Raw genomic sequence first — 9,415 nt, 5'->3', positions numbered from 1 at the left:
CCATAAGCCTGGGAAGCAAACAGGAAGAATAAGAGGCCCTGGCACAGCCAAAGAAGTTGTGAGGTGATTGGAACAGTGGAGACTTGTAAGGATGACTCACATAGCTGGAGCAGTGCCATGGAAGGGTATAAACTTTTCAGGTAGGACAGGCAGGGAGGAAAAGGAGGAGGAGTTGCGCTCTATGTGAGAGAACAGTATCGTTGCTCAGAGGTCCAGTATATGGGGGGAGAAGAGACTTTCAGTGTCTTTGGGTTAAGCTTAGGGGCAGAAGCAACAGAAACGATGTTGCATTTGGTGTCTGCCACAGGCCTCCATATCAGATAGATGAGGTAGAAGAGGATTTCTTCAGACATCTAAGAGAGGCTTCCAAATCACAGGTGGTGGTTTTCATGGGAGACTTTAATCACTCAAACATTTGTTGAGAGATGAATACAGCAGCACACAGACAATCCAGGAAGTTTTTGGAGAATGTTGTGGATAACTTCCTGGTACAAGTGTTGAAGGAACTCAACAGGGCCCGTGCGCAGCTTTACCTGCTGCTCACAAATAGAGATGAAATAGAGGAGAAACAGACGTGGGTTGCAGCCAGGGCTGCAGTGATCATGAGATTGTAGATTTCAGGATTCTGACAAAAGGAAGAAGGGTGAGCAGTAAATTCCAGACCCTTGACTTTAAAAGAGCAAACTTCAACTCCCTGGGAGAACTGATGGGCAGGAAGATGGTAAGAAACTGGCTTGATGGATGCTAAAAATGGGTAGAGGTCAATTGCTCAGTGTCTGTTTGGCGGTTGATTTCAAATGGAATGCCCCAAGCATCTGAGCTTGGGCCAGTACTGTTCCACATCTTTATTAATGGCCTATATGATGGGATGGATTGCAACCTCAGCGAATTTGCAGATGACACTAAGCTATTGGGTCAGGTAGATGCACTGGAGGGTAGGGATAGGCCCAGAGTGACTGAGACAATTTGGAGAATTGGGCCAAAAAAATGTAATGAGTTTCAATGAGGACAAGTGGAGAATCCTTCACTTGGGACCGAAGAATGCCAAGCATTGTTTCAGGGTACTGACTGACTAAGTACAAGTGCAACAGAAAAGGAGCTGGGGGTTACAGTGGATGAGTGGCTAGATAGGAGTCAACAGCTTGCTCTTGTAGTCATGGAGGCTAACAGCCTATTGGGGTGCATTAGGAGGAGCCTTTCCAGCAAATCTAGAGGAGTTATGATTCCCCTCTACTTGGCACGAGAAAGGCCAGATCGGGAGTATTGTGTCCAGTTCTTGGCCTGCATCAGAAAGGATGTGCATGCACTGGAGAGGGGTCAACAGAGGGCAACAAAAACAATTAGTGGTCTGGAGCACATGACGTATGAGGAGACACAGAGATTTGTAGAAGAGAAGAATGAGGGGTAAAATTATACTGAGCTTCGACTTTCTGAAACGGGGCTCTGCAGGGGAAGGAGAGAGACTGTTCTCAATGGTGACAATGGTAGAACAAGGAGTAATGCTGAAAGTTACAGAGAGAGAGGAGTCGGTTGTATATTAGGAAAAACTATTTGGCCAGAAGGGTGGTGAAGGACTGGAAAGTGTTTCCAAGAGAGGTGGGAGAATCTCCATATCCCTAACGGTGTTTTAGTCCCAGCTTGACATAGTCATGGGTGGGATGATTTATTGAGGCTTGATCCTGCTTCCGGCAGGGGGCTGGACTAGATGAGCTCCTGAGGTACCTTCCAGCCCTACAACTCTATGATTCTATGAGTCACATTTTCTCTCCTTCCCTCTGTATCTCGTCTCCTTCCCTAGACAGGCTGAGCTGCTGCCGCTGAGCTCCCTTTGCCACCAGAGAGGGAGTTGAGGCTGATCTCCCCCTTTGCCATGGTGCCGCAGGCGCCGTGTGGAACATGGTCTGAGACGCTATTTCTGTGAGCTCTCACTGTGGTTTCTGGCACTTGGTTGTTGGCCTGCGTGAGGGGTGCCAGGGTGTGGCTGGGATAGGGGTTGTGAGTGCTGGGGATATGAGGGTACAACCGAGGTTCAGGGAGCAGGGAGGTGGAGTACGTGTGAGAGGAGGGAGCCGGGGAGGTTGTGAGACAGGCTGTGGGCCTATTCACAGAAGTTGGCAGGACTGGGAGTTGCGCTGCACACAGCAAATGATGCTACCTTAGTGCTCACCTCCCTTTCCAGCTTGTTAAATAGACGTGAGATACCTACTGTGCTTTTGATGTAAAGTGTATGACCTGCTTTGCTGTACTTCTGTTTCTGTCCAGGTGTCTCACGCATTTCTGAGCTCCATTGATTCATCAACCACCTAATGGCAACTTTCAACCTCACTGTCTCTGAAGCACCAACATTCATCTTAACAGGCATCCCTGGGCTGGAACATGCCCACATCTGGATTTCCATCCCTTTCTCTATAAGCTACATAGTTATCCTGTTGGGAAATTTCACAGTTCTGTTTGTTGTAGGCAAAGAGCAGACCCTGCACAAGCCGATGTACCTGCTTCTCTGCATGCTGGCGCTCACAGACATCATCATTACTACATCTCTCATACCGAAGACACTGTGTATATTTTGGTTCAACTTGAAAGTCATTACTTGGGGTGGCTGCCTCACCCAGGCTGTCTTCTCTTCCATAGTTTCTATGATACAGGCAAATGTGCTTGTAGCAATGGCCTTTGATCGCTACGTTGCTATTTGTAAGCCTCTGAGGTACACCGTCATTCTAAGCAATGCGTGTATAGCAAAGATAGGGCTGGTGAGTTTAATCAGAGGTGTTCTCTTCATGCTACCTCTGCCCCTGCTCTTGATCAGGCTGCCATTCTGTGGCAAATGCATTATTGCACACACACACTGCCTGCCTATAGCTGTGGCAAAGATTTCATGTGGAGATTACACACTCCAGAGTATGTATGGAATGGTGATTGTACCTGTGAATGTTGGGTTAGACCTCACACTCATTTCTCTTTCGTATTATCAGATTATCAGAGAGCTCCTCAGAATTTCCTCCAAGAAAACCCACCAGAAAGCCCTCAGCACCTGCTCGTCTCACATTATTGTGTTCTTGCTATATCATATTCCCAGATTTTTTGGCATTATAACACCGCGGTTTGGTCAGAGCATTGCTCCCCACACACACGTCATCATGGCCAACCTCTATATTCTTATCCCTTCCATGCTCAACCCTATAATTTATGGAGTCAAAACCAGAGAGCTTCGTGACAAAGTGAAGGAATGCATTTGGAGAAAGTGATAATATCTGTCTATTGAACTCCAGCTATGTTTCATGAAGGGGAAAGGATTCTTCCTCATTTATTAGGGGTGCTCTATCCCAGTTTGGGCGAAGTTCACAGGTGGAGGCGTTCCTCACACCTGACATCTTATCACTCCACCCCAAACCATGTTTCTCACCCTTCCTGAGTTCTGACTCTATGATTAACACTTGGCCTATTTCAGTGTCTCCCGTCAGTGCCAACTCCACATATCCTGTCATTCAGCCATTCTCTGCCTTGAAGAACACCAGAAGATACTGCAGCTTCCTGACTCATGGTGGTTTTCCATAGTTCATGTTTGTTGATTTTTTGTGGACACCTTAGACTGCTTGAGCAACAGAGGAGAGATTCGCCTGTTTTTCATTGGCCTCGGACTCAGGACAAGCTAACCTAGCTGTTTTGGATGGTTTTTCTTAAACACACCGATTTCTCTGACAATAAATACTATTATGAATTTCTCTTTCAATTCTTTCAGTACATTTAAGCAATGCTGGTGATTAAACATTGTTTTTTAAGATAATCCTGAGAAAAATCAAGCTGTAAGGTTTGGTGCAAGATGACCAGTAGGAAAACATTCATCAGGTTAGGGGAGAGGTTGGCAACCAAAATAGGAGAAAGAGATTTTTTTTTTAATTTGATAAACTGCTCAGCGAGTAAAGAGCTGCAATTCCTGTAAATATGGGAAAGACCTTAATAAGTAATGTCAATCCATATTTTCTAACCCCTATTTTAAGGACAGTGAACGCACAATGGTTTGTAATGAACTACGTTTTTTCTGCAGGGCATTCACAAATTTTTTATGTATTCTATTTCCTCCCTCTTTATGTGGGTCTGATTGTACCACTGTCTTTCCGAATTTCACTCAGGAACCTCTTTTAATTATAAAGATTTTACCTCATGTTTAATTTCAGTTTTCTTGCTTAAAATGTGTGCTGCCCTCCACATCAGAAATGTCAGAAGCTTCCTTTTCATTTTAAAAAATAAGACTTTTTTAGCAAAATGATCAAAACACAGAGACTGTATCATATTCCCCAACACACTGCACATTTTATAGGGGGAGTTATCCACCGTTTCAAGGTCACATATCGTTTGCTCTTGCGATATGAGCTGTTCATTGCTGGGCTTTTAGACATTCTCCATTTATCAGAACTAATCAGGAGGTTTTTTATGCTTTGCAGTGACAGCATTGGAAGCCACAACAAAGTCCTTAAAGAGCCTCACGTGGTTCTAGAGTCTCAGGATGTAAAGCCTTGTGCTAGGGCCTACCTGAAACAACACTAAATGTGCTCTGTGTATTTTACACCATTACAGCAGAGCAGCCAGCCAGCCTAGGCCCTGAGATAAGCAGGTTATGGGGGACCTGGCTCTATGCCCCCTAAGTTTTGGGGTATAGGGTGGCAGGGGTGGGTTCTTGAGCATTCATGCCAGAGTGCTGCCCGGACTGCAGCATGCCTCAGATGGCCAATCCTTCAGAGCCTTGCAGAGCAGCACTGTCTGGCAATTCAAAAGGGCCAGAGACTCTGAATGCGGACACTGCTGAAGCACCAGTGGGAGACGGTGGGACCTGGGTGCCCCTTTGGAACGCCGCACCCTTCTGATGTTTGCCATTGCTCACCCCTTGGTGGGCCTTCACCAACAAAACAAATGTTTACACTTTGAAAGATGGAAGGTTTGAACCCTACCAGAAGAATGCTACTTCTGCCAAAGACAGGCAGGATGAAATGTTGCCTTTTGGAGACAAATAGAAACAAATTGATTCAAAACTAAGTACAGGCAGCAAATACTGTCACTGCCCCCACTTTGTCAGGTGCATCCAATAAAGTGGGTCTTTGCCCACGAGAGCTTATGCCGAAATAAATCTGTTGCTCTTTAAAATACCTCAGGGTTCCTCATTAGTTTTGCAGACACAGAATAGCACTGCTCCCCCTCTGATAGCTAGAAGTGCGAAACTACATAGAATTTTCACTCTGCTTTGTCTGTTTCAACACTGGGAGTCACCATATGGTTTCTAACATTTGCCAAACTCTCAGTCCGGGGACTTGTATAGGAAACCCTGTCGTAGCCGGCATTCTATCATCCAGAAATCTCAACCAGCATTTTAACTCTAAGGGTGTGTCTACGCTAGGTGGCTACTTCGAAGTAGCTAGCAACAGGTTGAAATAGCATGCATCGCGTTTACACGTGCTGTACGCTACTTCGACGTTGAGATCGACGCTAGTAAATTTTGTTTACATTTTCCATAAATACTGTGTATTGAAAGTAATTATAAATAAATACAGCAAATAGGATGTAAGTTTACAGTGTACAATACTACAATTGTTGGTAAATAAATTACTCTGTATGTATTGCTATTTCTTTCTTCATAGCTAATTTTTAGTCTTATGCATTGATCAATAGACCTTTCTCGTGGGCCTGGCGACTGGACAAGACAGCAGGCTGGGATCAGCTTGTGCCCTCATCAACTGCCGACCCATGGACAAAGGCTTCCTCCTTCCTCTCAACAGTATTGCTGAGCATGCAACACTCACCCACAACCTGGGGGATGTTCTGCAGGCTGATGTTCAGGTTGGTGAGGAGGCAGCGCCACCAGCCCTTCAAATGGTCAAAGGTCCTCTCCAACACCTGGCAGGCATGATTCAGGAGGGCATTAAACAGCTCTTGGGCTGCTTGTGTGTGTAGATGCTCTGATCTTCCATCCGGGGCAGCCCCTTTCAACATTCCCCTTCAGTATTTCGAAGTTGAACATTGACGGAACCAACCTTGGAGGATGTGTACACAGTAGCTTATTTTCACGCTGTTACTTCAAAAAAGGTTACTTCAAAGTAGCATTTTTATGTAGATGTAGCCAATGTAGAACATTTTCAGGTTTGAGCTCTCCCCAGAAGGGCACACCTGCCAAAAATGCCTCCCTACAGAAATGAACCCAGGGTTGACTCTTTCCTTGTGAAATGTGGGATATCATGTGAGATGAACTACAGGTCATTTATGCCCTGAGACTCAAGAAGGGACTACAGAGTAAGTAGAGAAGACTGATGCTTCTGGTTCAGGTTCAGGATACTATAACCTGTTGAACCAAAACAGACTCAATTCACGTTCACAAACAGGGAGTCAGTGATGTTTCTGAGGCCAATGGACTGATGTGGCATGGGTCACATTCAGTATACACTGTTACAATCACCTGAACACAGTTTCTGGCCCTGAATATTGTGGCAGCATTCCCACCCACAGTGTCAATGACAGGAGTGAACACAATAAAATAAATCTCACAAATAACAAACTCAAATGAACATTTGTAAGACTCATGAATCATAGAACACTAGTTGTGGAGGGACCCTGAAAGGTCATAAGACCATGACAGATGTTTGCCTAAAGTACTCTGAAAATTCTCCAATTGTGGACATTGCACAAACTTCTGAGGCAATTTATTCCTGTCCTCAAACAGCCTGAGAGTTCGGAACTTTTCCAAATGTCCATACTAACCATCCTGTATTGCAGTTTGAGCTTTTGCTTCTTTTGCTGTCATCACAGAAAAAGGTGAATATTTTTTTTCTCCTTCATCCCTCTAACACTCTGGAAAGCTGGTTTCCAATTTGCCCTGACAACCTGAACTCCTCTTTCCACAAAATTTCTTCACCCCCAGCGGAGGCTTTCAGGCTGCAGTCCTCCAAGGGTTTAATTTGTGCTCATCCCTCAGCACACAGAGCCGTGGGAATAGTCTGTGAATCCTGGCCAACCTGAAAGCCCACAGGGAGTGAACAGAGGAATTATAAAACGGATTGTTTCGCCTGCTGAGTGTCATGCTTGTGAGATTCATATGCTGATTCCCTTATCTCTGCCTTACTGCCAGTGGAAGGTTTCCTTTCTTGGCTCAGTGGGATTGTGGTGAGTTGCCTGTTTCTGCATTAATGTCAGCTCCAAAGACTGAGGAGAAATTCAAGGGTTTGGGTCTTGATCGATGTGGGCAGGATTTCACCAGAGCTTGATTTTCTGGTGATTGTGAGAAACACAGAGAGATTTAACAGGTTACATTGAAACAACAGGTATATGGAGGAAAAGTTTAGACAACTCTGAAGACTTTCCAGTCGCAGGTGGAGGTAGCGGATGAGAGGCTCCGCCATGACCGGGAGGAGGCCAACCTGCGCTGGGGAGCATGAGCGGCTTCAGGGACACTGTAGGGTTATTCTGGGAGGCTGTGGAATAAATAAGTAAAATTTAATAATTTAAATAAGAGATAAATAAATAAATAAACAAACAAATAAATAAATAATCATTTAAATCTCTTCCCTGTTTCTGACAGTGTCCTTCTCGCTGTCTCACCAGCTCTTTTCGTTCATTTGATTTTTTGCTTTGGTTCTGTGAAACTTTGGAATTCAGCAACTTCCCTGAACTGTTGGAAAGTACAGCCAAAGCTCCTGCCGTGAGTAACTGCATTAGCAGGGTGAATAGTATCAGAGAGGTAGTCTTGTTAGTCTGTACTCCAACAACTCTTGAAAGTTGATATTTCTGCTGTTTTTTTACATTAGCAGGGGATTCACAAGAGTGAGTCACACAGTGGCCACAATCTGCTCTCACATTCTCCCTTCACTGGGGCATTCCAGATAGATACAGGTTTCCCTGGTTACAAAGCTTGTGCCTACATGTTGTGAAATCTCCAGATTCCATCTTCAGTCTGAGAGTGCCACAGAAATGGGTTTCTTCCTTTCAGGCACTTTCAGAACTGTAACACACCTTTACCCAATTCCTAGGCCTCCAGGGGTAGCCCTATTAATTCAAATTCCCTCCCTTCCACAGACCCCAAGGCTCAGTGTGAAACTTCCTGTGGATCTGCAGGATCTTTGTTACTGATAAAGCCTTACACAGTCAGATGCTTATTCTCTCTTTATTGACAATTACCCAGCAAGTGGAATACATGCTGAGCACATGCTGGACAAAGTCAGTGTCTCTGAATGCCGAGTGCTGCATCTCATGGTCAGGCAGGGGAATTCTGATATCTCTGGTATTCGGCTGTGTCCTGAAGGTGAGTTCTCCCAGCTTTTCTTCTTCTTCTTCTTCTTGCCTTTCTGATATTTTCACTCCTGGACCCCAGTTTATGTCAGGAAACTTGTGTCCTCTTTGGTTCTACCTTGACCAATTGTTTTGGCGGAATCTTACTAGCCAATCATAACCTACTTTAGCAGAATTATGTAACCGGTCCTACCCTACTATCACAGTTGATTTACAGCCAGTAAAATTAATATAAAGCCAACAGACACAATGAGAACTGAGATAAGAATCAGAAAAACTGCAGCAAAGTGAGACTAATGCATATTGGGGTGCATTGGGATGAGCATCTCCAGGAAATCTAGAGAAGTTACTATTCCCCTCTACTTGGAACTTGAGAGGTCAGATCTGGAATATTGTGTCCATTTCTGGGCCCCTGAGTACAGAAAGGAGGTGGATGCATTGGAGAGGGGTCAACAGAGGCCAACAAAAATGACTAGTGGGCTGGAGCACATGACCTATGAGGAGAAGCTGAGGGATTTGGGCTTATTTAGTTTGCAGAAGAGAAGAACGAGGGGCAATTTTATAGTAGGTTTCAACTTTCTGAAAGTGGGATCCAAAGAGGAAGGGGAGAGACTGTTCTCAATGGTGACAACAGTAGAAGAAGGAGCAATGGTCCAAAGTTACAAAATGAGAGGACTAGGTTGGATATGAGGAAAAACTATTTCAGCAGAAGAGTGGTGAAGGGCTGGAATGTGTTTCCAAGAGAGGTGGGAGAATCTCCACCCCAACAGGTCTTTTAAAAGTCCCGGCTTCACATAGTCATGGGTGGGATGATTTATTGAGGCTTGATCCGGTTTTCAGCAGGGGGCTGGACTAGATGAGCTCCTGAGGTACCTTCCAGCCCTACAACTCTATGATTCTATCAGTCACATTTTCTCTCCTTCCCTCTGTATCTCGTCTCCTTCCCTAGACAGGCTGAGCTGCTGCCGCTGAGCTCCCTTTGCCACCAGAGAGGGAGTTGAGGCTGATCTCCCCCTTTGCCATGGTGCCGCAGGCGCCGTGTGGAACATGGTCTGAGGCACTATTTCTGTGAGCTCTCACTGTGGTTTCTGGCACTTGGTTGTTGGCCTGCGTGAGGGGTGCCAGTGTGTGGCTGGGATAGGGGTTG

This window comes from Carettochelys insculpta, chromosome 1 (assembly GCF_033958435.1).
Source record: "Carettochelys insculpta isolate YL-2023 chromosome 1, ASM3395843v1, whole genome shotgun sequence".
NCBI classification, from domain to species: Eukaryota; Metazoa; Chordata; order Testudines; family Carettochelyidae; genus Carettochelys; species Carettochelys insculpta.
Note: the sequence above shows the minus strand (reverse complement) of the source record.